This window comes from Anser cygnoides, chromosome 9, assembly GCF_040182565.1.
Source record: "Anser cygnoides isolate HZ-2024a breed goose chromosome 9, Taihu_goose_T2T_genome, whole genome shotgun sequence".
Taxonomy (NCBI): Eukaryota; Metazoa; Chordata; class Aves; order Anseriformes; family Anatidae; genus Anser; species Anser cygnoides.
In genome coordinates, this window is record NC_089881.1 from 24,206,009 (window position 1) to 24,215,535 (window position 9,527).

Genomic DNA, 9,527 nt, shown 5'->3' on the forward strand with positions numbered 1-9,527 from the left:
TTATGAAACAAAAGCAGTATCTAGAAATGCTCCCCAAGTAAAACACCGCATCTCAGAGAAACGTAAAGAACAGCTGTAAAAATAAAGGATCAGCTCTGAGATCATGGGAGTAACCCAAAGAGGTGAACAACACGAGAAGATCTCAATGCTGTCATTTAGTTCTGAAAATCTGGTGGCTCCACAGCTGGTCAAATGCACTGTGGGAGGACTCAGGTTGACGGGGAGTTCAAAAGCAGTAAGGAGAATGTAAGCATAGGAATGGAAACTGTAATAAAAATCTGATCCAAACCCATCTAACAAGAATCTATTTGCTTTCACTTTCCTGGAGAATTATGTGCATCTTTCAAAGATTAATTGGAGTTAAATATTTAAATTCCCTAGGGTGATCAAGTATGCCAAGAAACGTGACTAGTCACGTTATCTTGTAATAAAATGCTATCTGTAGTCTCACTCGAATCATGATAAGCAGGAATACTTGAGTTACTCTATGAAACATCACTTCACGGTTTGCCACTCCTTTCAATGAGGACACGTGAATTCTCATTTTTGCGGTTGTTAAAAAATTAAAATTGTTTGTGCTAAAACAGACATTTTCTGATTGTTTCGCAGTTAATGCATATATTGTCCCCCATTGTATAAATATCCCATATATCTTCAAACCAAGTGACTATGCTTGACCACAATGATAATACCTCATCTTCCAGCCATGAATCATCTCGTAAGCAGGGCATTTGTCTCTCCAGCATGGCAGTAGCAAGCTTTAGCTCCTGCCCAACACAAACATGGTACCCTACCTGTCTGCTGGATGTGTGCTTGTTTAGTGTTACTCTGAGGCATGCACAGGGCAGTATTTTATTGAAGAAATCTAGAATCTCAAGTGTTCCTGCTGTAGATTATCACAGGCTGGGGTGGCTTAAATGCCATGCAGCACCGGAGGCTTTTGGCATTTTGTTAACTCTGGAAAAACATATGCAACAATTCATTTAAAGTCTCAGAGGATTTAGACACCCAGGTGAAATAAGTGCATGACAGAACACATCTGAAATGGTTATAAAGAAACCCACCCCAACAGTAGACAGTGCTAGAGAGACAAATGCCTCATTGTTGTCTGTAAGCAGCACATGCATTCCAGGTCACTGCTAACAAAGTTTAGCATAGACCCCCTAATGGACCATGAAACCAGCATACTTTGCTTTAATCAATATTGGCATTGGATTAAGGAATTGCCAGGTACAGACATGATGCTGATCGGTGTAGCATCTGCTTTGGGGAATGCACTGTCTTGCCTCAGTACCCAGAGCCCACATATAAAATCTTTCAAAAAGAAAATAGACTGACAAGGTATAATACTCAAAATGCCATTGAAAACTGAAAAAGCTTTTAAGATGTTAGACATGAATGAATTATGTTGCAGTTTTAGCAGACAAATGCACATTGTGTGGCTCCCTTTGTCCTTCTCCAGTTAAAGCCAGAAATGGAGCGTACTATGCCCCAAGATAGAGTTTAAGATGCATCTAGACTGAATGGGAATCGTAAGGACAATAAGCATTGGCATCCCCATCAAGCTGCAAGTCCTTACAGTTAAAAATGTAAAAATTTGGGTAGACTGGGGGCACGAGTCTACTGAAACTGTCTTGAGCATCCTGTGAGCATGCTCTGCACAGCTCCCATCAGCATTTGTTTCAGCAGCTCTGCTCAATGTGAGAAGGGTCACAGACCCACGGGATGCCCCTAGGCATCAGCTGGAGATGCTGAGTGCCCACCTGTCCCAGTGCCACCCAGCTCGTCACACTGCCAGCCAGCATGCGCAGAGGAAGGGGAAGGCACCTGGGCAAATGAACAGCATCTATCACACTGCATTTCTAGAATGACTGTTTTCCAAGTAGAACGAACTAAATTAGTAGTTACAAGATGCAGTAGCCTCTTCTAATGACATATGATCAGGGAACTGAAATTCAAACCTACAGCCAAAAACCCACAGGGCTCAGGCATCTGACACTTGATGTCACCTTCCTTCACCTTTCTGTATCTTAGTTCTCTTATCTATAAAGCATGGGTTAAAGAAGCAGTGCCTTGAGGACCCCATATACGAACTGCTGTATCAGAGCTAGGTATTACAGTGAGAGTTATTAAATAAAATGTAACCAGGCCTAACCCATTTCTTAAGGAAGATTTCAGTTCACCTAGGAATTTAAAAGTAGTAATTCCAGATAAATCTCCTCTTTTCTATTTCTGTAACACGATGTTTTTCATCCTGTGTTTCCACTTTGAAAGCTTACAAGTAAATCCCTCCCACCCCCTCCTTTTTCCTAAAGTGTGTCAGGTGTCGTTCAGCATTCAGAAATCACTCTGATCTCCTGGGTTTTATGCACCAGAATTTGGAGTGATAAATGCTTTTGCCTCACCCCCAGCAATCTCAGCTGTTTGTCTTTGGGGTTTGCAGGGATGAGTGACTGAAAGAAATAATAAAATACAAAGCTGGAAAGAAAAATGTATGCTTGTATTAAAAAAAAATTCTAATATAAAAGTGGCATTGATAGCAGCAATACTTCTCAATAAAAGAGCTTCTGATAGGAATTATATACTAGATGATACAGCTTCAAACAAGGGCATAAATTATGTTTCATTACTTCATTTGATTCTTTTGGGAACATTTAACTTTAGAGTAAAACAGCAGTATAGGTTTTTGCTATTGAGACATGTCATTAATTGCAATCTACAGCATATTCACTCAAATAAATGAACTTCACTGTAAACTACCTTAGTATAAATATACCACACTACATCTCACACACACCCAGTATAAGGTTACCGGAAGAACTTACTTCACCTATTAGAAAGGCTGTGAAGCAGCAGATACTAGAATTAAATTTTGCACGATATACATACCAGCTGGTTTTGGTAACATTACAGGGAATTTCTCTTTCAGCAGGGCTTTTTTAGCCTCATTCTATCACCGTGCATCTTTCACGTGACTTGACTCAAAGCAGATGGAGATTCAAAGCAGGTAAGATGCATTTGAGCAAGTTCTCACCTCTTTTTCCAGCTCTAGACCTGACTGACTGGTTGTTCAAGCAAAACATACCTCACATCTTTCCCTACCCACCTCCCACCCCATGCTGTTTACTTCAACAACTGTTGTATGAACATCTGTTCTTAGGCTGTAAATTCAGAAGCGGTGCACGGTTTTAACACTCATTTCTTGTAGAGACAGAAGGACTGTAAATATCAGTGCCATCACCATCTATCCAGCTTAGCTTCATGTTTCAAATATCCTGGACAGTATAATTGCACTGTTAATTTCCGTGTTTTAAACAGATCAGATTTTTGTACTGGATTTTCCCCCACCACATTAGTCTAAGCTAAAATAACCATTTTTTTTCTCCTTTTATTCTTCCTTTTAAAAAAAAAGTGTCCCATATCCATGAAAAATATTCCTGCCTGTATTACAAACCTAAAAACCCACCCTGCCATATCTACCACCTTGCATCCTATTTAGACTTATTTATTTGTACTAAAATATGGTCTACTGAAATATTTCACAGTTGCAACGATCCTACTTTATGGAGATGACTGCTCAGGCTTTAAGAATGAGCTATGACAACTGTTTAAGGGATGAGTCTCCTGACCTCGTAATGTGCATCCTTTTGCAAGTTTAGTACCTGAAAATGAACATCTCCTGGAATATTACTGCCACTTATGCTCTGTGCAAGATCTACTACCACTAAAACTGCATGATTGTTGTACAGTTATGCAGATATGTATGGCGATACACATTAAATAAGTTATACTCTTATGGTCAGAATAAAGTATCTGAGTCCTTGCTGAAAGCAACGTCCAGGATTTTTCTCACATTTCACTGAAGCATGAAAGATGTATTAAAAAAATCTTATTTTTCAGAAACCTTGCACTTAGAAAGCTAAGGTATATACTGTGTGTGGTGATGGATGTACACAAAGCTTCCTTTCCTGTTGGAATAAGCATCTTATGGAGAAAGGCATGGAATGGGAAAGTCATTTAATTAAACTGTCTTTATCCTAGTTCTTATGTGCAATGACTGCCTAATAACAGCATGCGCTGCTGCAGCCATATTGATAGAGACATGCACTGCTTCTGCTGAATGTATTGGGAGTGAAAGTTTGCATTTCCCCAAAGCTCTGCTGAACAAATTAAATTTTTAATTAATATTCTTTCATTATTTCCTTCCTCTCTTCCCCCCTGCCCAGGATTATAGGTCTGAAAGCAAAACAGTGAGGTACTGACTTTATGGTGTGCTACAAGCTGAAGGCCAAACATAAGTAACTGGTTAGCACAGCAGCCGGACTCAACGCTGCCACATCAATGGCCAGTTATAAAACCCACGATTAAACAAATGGGCCTGACCGCACTCAAGAGGTTTCATAACCATACAGAGAAATAGCTTGATAACCTTATTAGATGTTAACATTTAAAAATTAACTGCATGAGATTAAAGTAAAAAAGTGACTGATTACAGCTGAAAATTTCCAGTACACCCAGTTCAGCAGGCATTTCGTGTTGCCAGGAATACAAAGTCTCTCCTTTCATTTAGGGAATATTCTATTGGGTGCAGCAGGTCAGCAGCCATGGTACAGGAGTAGCAACAAAAGGGACAAGGAGCTGTAAGTATTTAAAATGTAATATTTTCTTAGTGGTCTAAGGAAGTTTCCAATTTTTTTTAGGATAAATAGACCTCAGCTGGACAGTTCATGTACATAAGATGGAAAAGTTTGGTATCTTGTATGATGTTATGCTATTAAAAACTCAAACTCACAGTTAACATGTTTGAACATGTGTGAGACCACAGTTCACATACATGGTTTTTTATTTTAAAACTCCCCCAGTTAAAACCTATAACATTAATAGAATCCCGACTGCTGGAGTAGAAGGAAGAGTTAGGTCTCAGATTCTTCCTGCAGGAGTTGTTTGTTCTTCTTCAAGTGCATTACAATTTGAAACTATTTATTCAGCACTCAAGGGTTTGCTTGTTTTTCATTTTGTGTGTTTTTTCTTCTTTTTTCGTCACTTTACACTTCTATGAAAGATGCATTTCCCTATTTTCTAGGGAATTTTGATTAACTAGCTATTTTAAAAGAAGTCATGCTTCAGAGAAGCATCAGATTTATACAAATAGGTTTGATTTTAGTTCTTTAAATAGGAAGCCAGATTTTGTTGCATTTTGGTTAATCTGAGGCTTTGTTTGTTTCTTTATTAAATAGAGCTAGGGTTTTCTTCAAAGGGAGATAAAACTATCGAAGCCTGTTAGAAGTCCCACTGATACTGCAGCGATAGTTTTCGAAGATTTTGTTGATACAGCTGCCTACAGTGGAGACAATATGCAATGCCTTTTCAGAGCTCTTAATTGCATCTGAAACTGAGTATATCATGCTGTTTGCATAGAGAGTATGCACAGTAACAGTCAAAATCCAGAAGTCTTCTGTAGTCAGTTCCTATTCCCATAATATTTAAGCTTAGGATTGTCTTTAAGTTGCCAAAAATGTATCCACTAGAGTGAAGATAATAAAATATCCATGAAGTAAGGCCTGAATCAAAGATTTATCTTTGCCTTTGAATCACATTAGAGAAGTGGCAGACATTTGATGAAACCAGGATTTGTCATGTTCCTTGGAATAACACACCAACTCCTTTATCGTCTTTAAACTGAAGAGCCTCAAATATCATCAATCTCCTCAGCTCGAAGGAGCAATGTTAACTAGTATACAGATCAATACTCCTTTCATTACCCTACTCACTTGCCTTGAATGCTATTAGCCAAGAATTCCACACCTGCCCTACCACAGCAACCCAATTAGAGCATGCCAAGTGCCATTGTCTCAAAAGTTTCTCAGTCCTTGCTTTTGGAGGGGTTTGAATCCAAAAGCAAAGGAGCAGTATCAGTGAGAGTGTAATATTTAACCAAATACAAATGGAAGATTATTATGAATAACACTAAAGCAGCTAGAGATTATTCTTTGATAGCTTTTATTTACCAGACTTAAAGAACAAGGTCCTAGCTCACTGAAGTTCCCATTTCTCTCATTGCATCAGTGGGTTCCAGCAGAACACCTAATGGTAGTTACCTTAACACACATTTAGTAGTAAGATTAAACAAGGTATTTATTGCACTTCCTGTGATTATCACAGAATCACGGAATCATCTAGGTTGGAAGAGACCTCCAAGATCACCCAGTCCAACCTCTGACCTAACACTAACAAGCCCTCCACTAAACCATATCAGTAAGCTCTACATCTAAACATCTTTTAAAGACCTCCAGGGATGGTGACTCAACCAATTTTGTGGTTGTGTTTGTTTTGTTGTTGTTGTTTTTCCCCCTTCTTCTGACATTAGGAAGAAAGAAAAGAAAACACTACTTGATGCAAATCATTAAGGACAAGTTAATACTGTTTTCTGCAGAGGCAGTGGCTGCTGGACCCCCCCCCATGGGAGACATTGCCAGCGCCACTCCCACGCACAGCAGCAAAGCCCAGGTATGCAAGGAAACAGGGATCAGTTCGCAGCACTCCCAAAAGAGACAGCAAGAGCATCTGCTTGATTTTAAAGGCCCAGATGAGTGGTGTTTATTTTTTCCCCTCCAAATAACATCAAACAAGCAGCAACTCCCCTTTGCAACAAGACAGAGCAGGTCTGCATTTTTCATTGAGGACAGGGAAAGGAAGCCTAGCTTCTGTTAGTGGAAACTCTCCAAGCACTGGTTTTGCTTTTAAGTTTAACTCTAAATATGTACATAAACTGCCACCAGTGCCCCTTTGCTACGGTTAGGGGGATTGAATTTGCTAACAACCATATGGGATATTGAGCCAAAACTGAATTTTGCTGTTGCTTGATAGCTATTATGTACCTTTACCATCTACATTGAAAAAGATAAAAATAAAAACACAGCACTCCCATCTTTTAAGAGCAAACATCCCCCAGAGCCTCTGTCACATACCCAAAGGAAAGCTGTCCGCCTGACACCTGTCATCCGCACCCGTTCCCTGCTGCCTGCCCATTCAGCATGTGCCACAGACATTTCCTCGGAGTTAATTGTCTGCTCAGCTTTTGTCCCTTTCACCCAGGTTTTCCCGAAGTGAACTGCCTGTCATTGCTCAGTTCCTTCGTCTCCACAAATTAACTCACTGCTTGGCACTGCTCGGTGTCTCCGGGCGGATGCTCTGAGCCCCAGCCAAGGCAGGAGCGCATTCGTACACACCGCCTGCCATCTAGCGATGGGATATGCGAGAGCACAGCCTCACGTCCGAAGTGTTTCCAGATCTATGTTAGCTTTCCTCTTCACAAATATTCCAAAGGAAACACTCAGGGATCCAAGAAAATATTTAGTTGCTTTCTCGGATATTGACAACATAAATAAAAGACGCACAGCATCTCTTCCAGGCATCAAAGTCCTTAGCTTATTAAAAATGGGTGTCAAACATTTAAAAACAAGTGAGAAAAAAATAAACTCATGACAATTATTTTTCTGCATATCAGCCTGATGAATGCTAATGATAAAATATAACAAGGCACTGGAGGTCACCCTCAGGGTGGCACACAGCATGACACAGTCAGCACAACATTGGTGGTGACAGCACTCCTGAACAGCATTGGAAGGCAAAGCAGGAAAACAAGACTCCTAGAGGACATGAAAATTATGCAGAAATATATACACGGGTGTTTTCATATGGTTGACAATTCCTTCAAGCTGTGTATAATAGGCAGCATTTCCTTTTCTTTTCTTCCAGAAAATTGCTCTTCTCTGAACCTGGGCCACCTCTACGTAACGCGACTGCAACTCATCTGGTCTCTGCCTTTTACCCCGCAAAGCATCCGGTTTTCTAAGATACTTGAGACTAAGGAATGAAAACACTTTTTCCTCCTCTACAGAGGAAAAGCCAGCTGATTAGGAAGGCCATGTAGGCAAGGAAGCCAAAACCTGGAGTAGAATTACCCCCAAAGGAAGCTTGCAAGAAGAGAGGTGGGACTCAGACTCATACAAACGGTTACAACACAGCACACGTCTCCTCTCACCCTACTGAATGCAGCAGCTAACCACTCTGACCCCAGGAGGTTCAGCCTGAACCCCTAATGCCACAGCACAGGAACTAATTTTTGCTATCTTAATAGCTTTGTTGGAATCCTCCTCCCAGATCGGCATTTAAGCCAGGCTTTCAACACTATTATTTTTTCTTTTTAGCATGAAAAAATACATTGAATCTGACAAATTAATTGTTAAAGGACACTTCATTAACCAGAGTACCTAGCACACAGCTCTTCATTATCTGAAGACACTTGTGCCAAAATGATTTTGAACATATGAAATCTGCTTATTTTTAACACCTTAAAGAACATCTAATACATTGGCAAAGCTGAAGCTTTCTTCCCAGGGTCTCAGTATCAAGAGATATGACAAACACTTAATAATACAAATGAGATTAAAAAAAAAAATACTATAAAAGGTGTTACCTTAATCAGCATGAATGCTCTAGCCAAGCACAGCTCCTCTACTGCCTTCTGCAAAAGCCAAAGCAAAACTCAAGCCTCTCCCTAAACCTAAATTTAAACTCATCCCCACAGCTGATCCCAATGACTGACGAAGCCCATCTGACCCTTAACGCCATACCGAGACTGGTGTAGCACATCACTTCCCAGATGTATTTCATCTCTTTTTTTTGCCCACTGCTGTAATTCCTTCCTGTATTTTTGGAAAACTCGCCAGCATCAAGTTATTATGCACCAAAGCCCTCTGGAGCAGCCTATGGCAGGACCACAGCACAGACAGGCTGCAGAAGCAAAAGATGGTGACAGCACCTTGCTGTGTGGCTGCAGGGTTGGTGCAACTTGTTTTTGCATAACTCTTCATGTGATGATTCTCCCTTACTAGGACCCCTGATTTCTCCCACTCTGACATACAGACTGCCTTTGGAAGGCACATAGGGTGACGCAGTGGTGGGCAGAGCTACTCCCATGCTACATCTAAGACATAAGCAGCTTTAGGCCAGAGTTGAAAAGTGGCAGTGGAGTAAAGGCAGGTATGGGACTGAAGCCATGGTGGTGATAGACAGCATTTCAGAAGATAAACGGGTTTGTCACTCCCATTGGGACTTCACCAAAATAATCTCTCAGCTTTTCAGTGGAGAACAGCTGAAGGGAGATCACTGCGCAAATATCAGCATTACAATAACCACTAAAACATCTCTTTGCAAAGCAATTTCAAAGCCAAACAGAACAAGTTCAGTGACTCAGGTTTCCAGGCCTCAGGGACAGAAACTCCTGATTGTTTGCTCTGGATAAAGCCTTGACCAATAATGCCTCAGCAAAAGAAAAGACCACTGCCCCTTAAATGCTGCTCTTTCAGCATTTCTCAGGTAGATCCATTAGATTTCTAAAATTATGGGTTAGCTGAAATGAAGGATACCTCCTCCCACATTTTTTCTGCCAAATCTTGCATCAAGCAGCTCTTGACAGAACTTCCAAAGCCATGTGTTGACCAAGCCAACTCATAAGCTCAACT

The 9,527-nt window shown here is 40.5% G+C and overlaps 1 long non-coding RNA gene across 1 annotated transcript in view; it reads right to left on the reverse strand.

Moving 5' to 3' along the window:
• LOC106043556 (uncharacterized) overlaps positions 1 to 8,536 on the reverse strand; it is a 146,657-nt gene extending 138,121 nt beyond the window's left edge. The window contains exon 1 of the long non-coding RNA XR_001211746.3: positions 8,480 to 8,536. This is a non-coding gene — a long non-coding RNA (uncharacterized lncRNA). The remainder of the gene's footprint in view (positions 1 to 8,479) is intronic.
• Between the last annotated feature and the right edge of the window lie 991 nt (positions 8,537 to 9,527).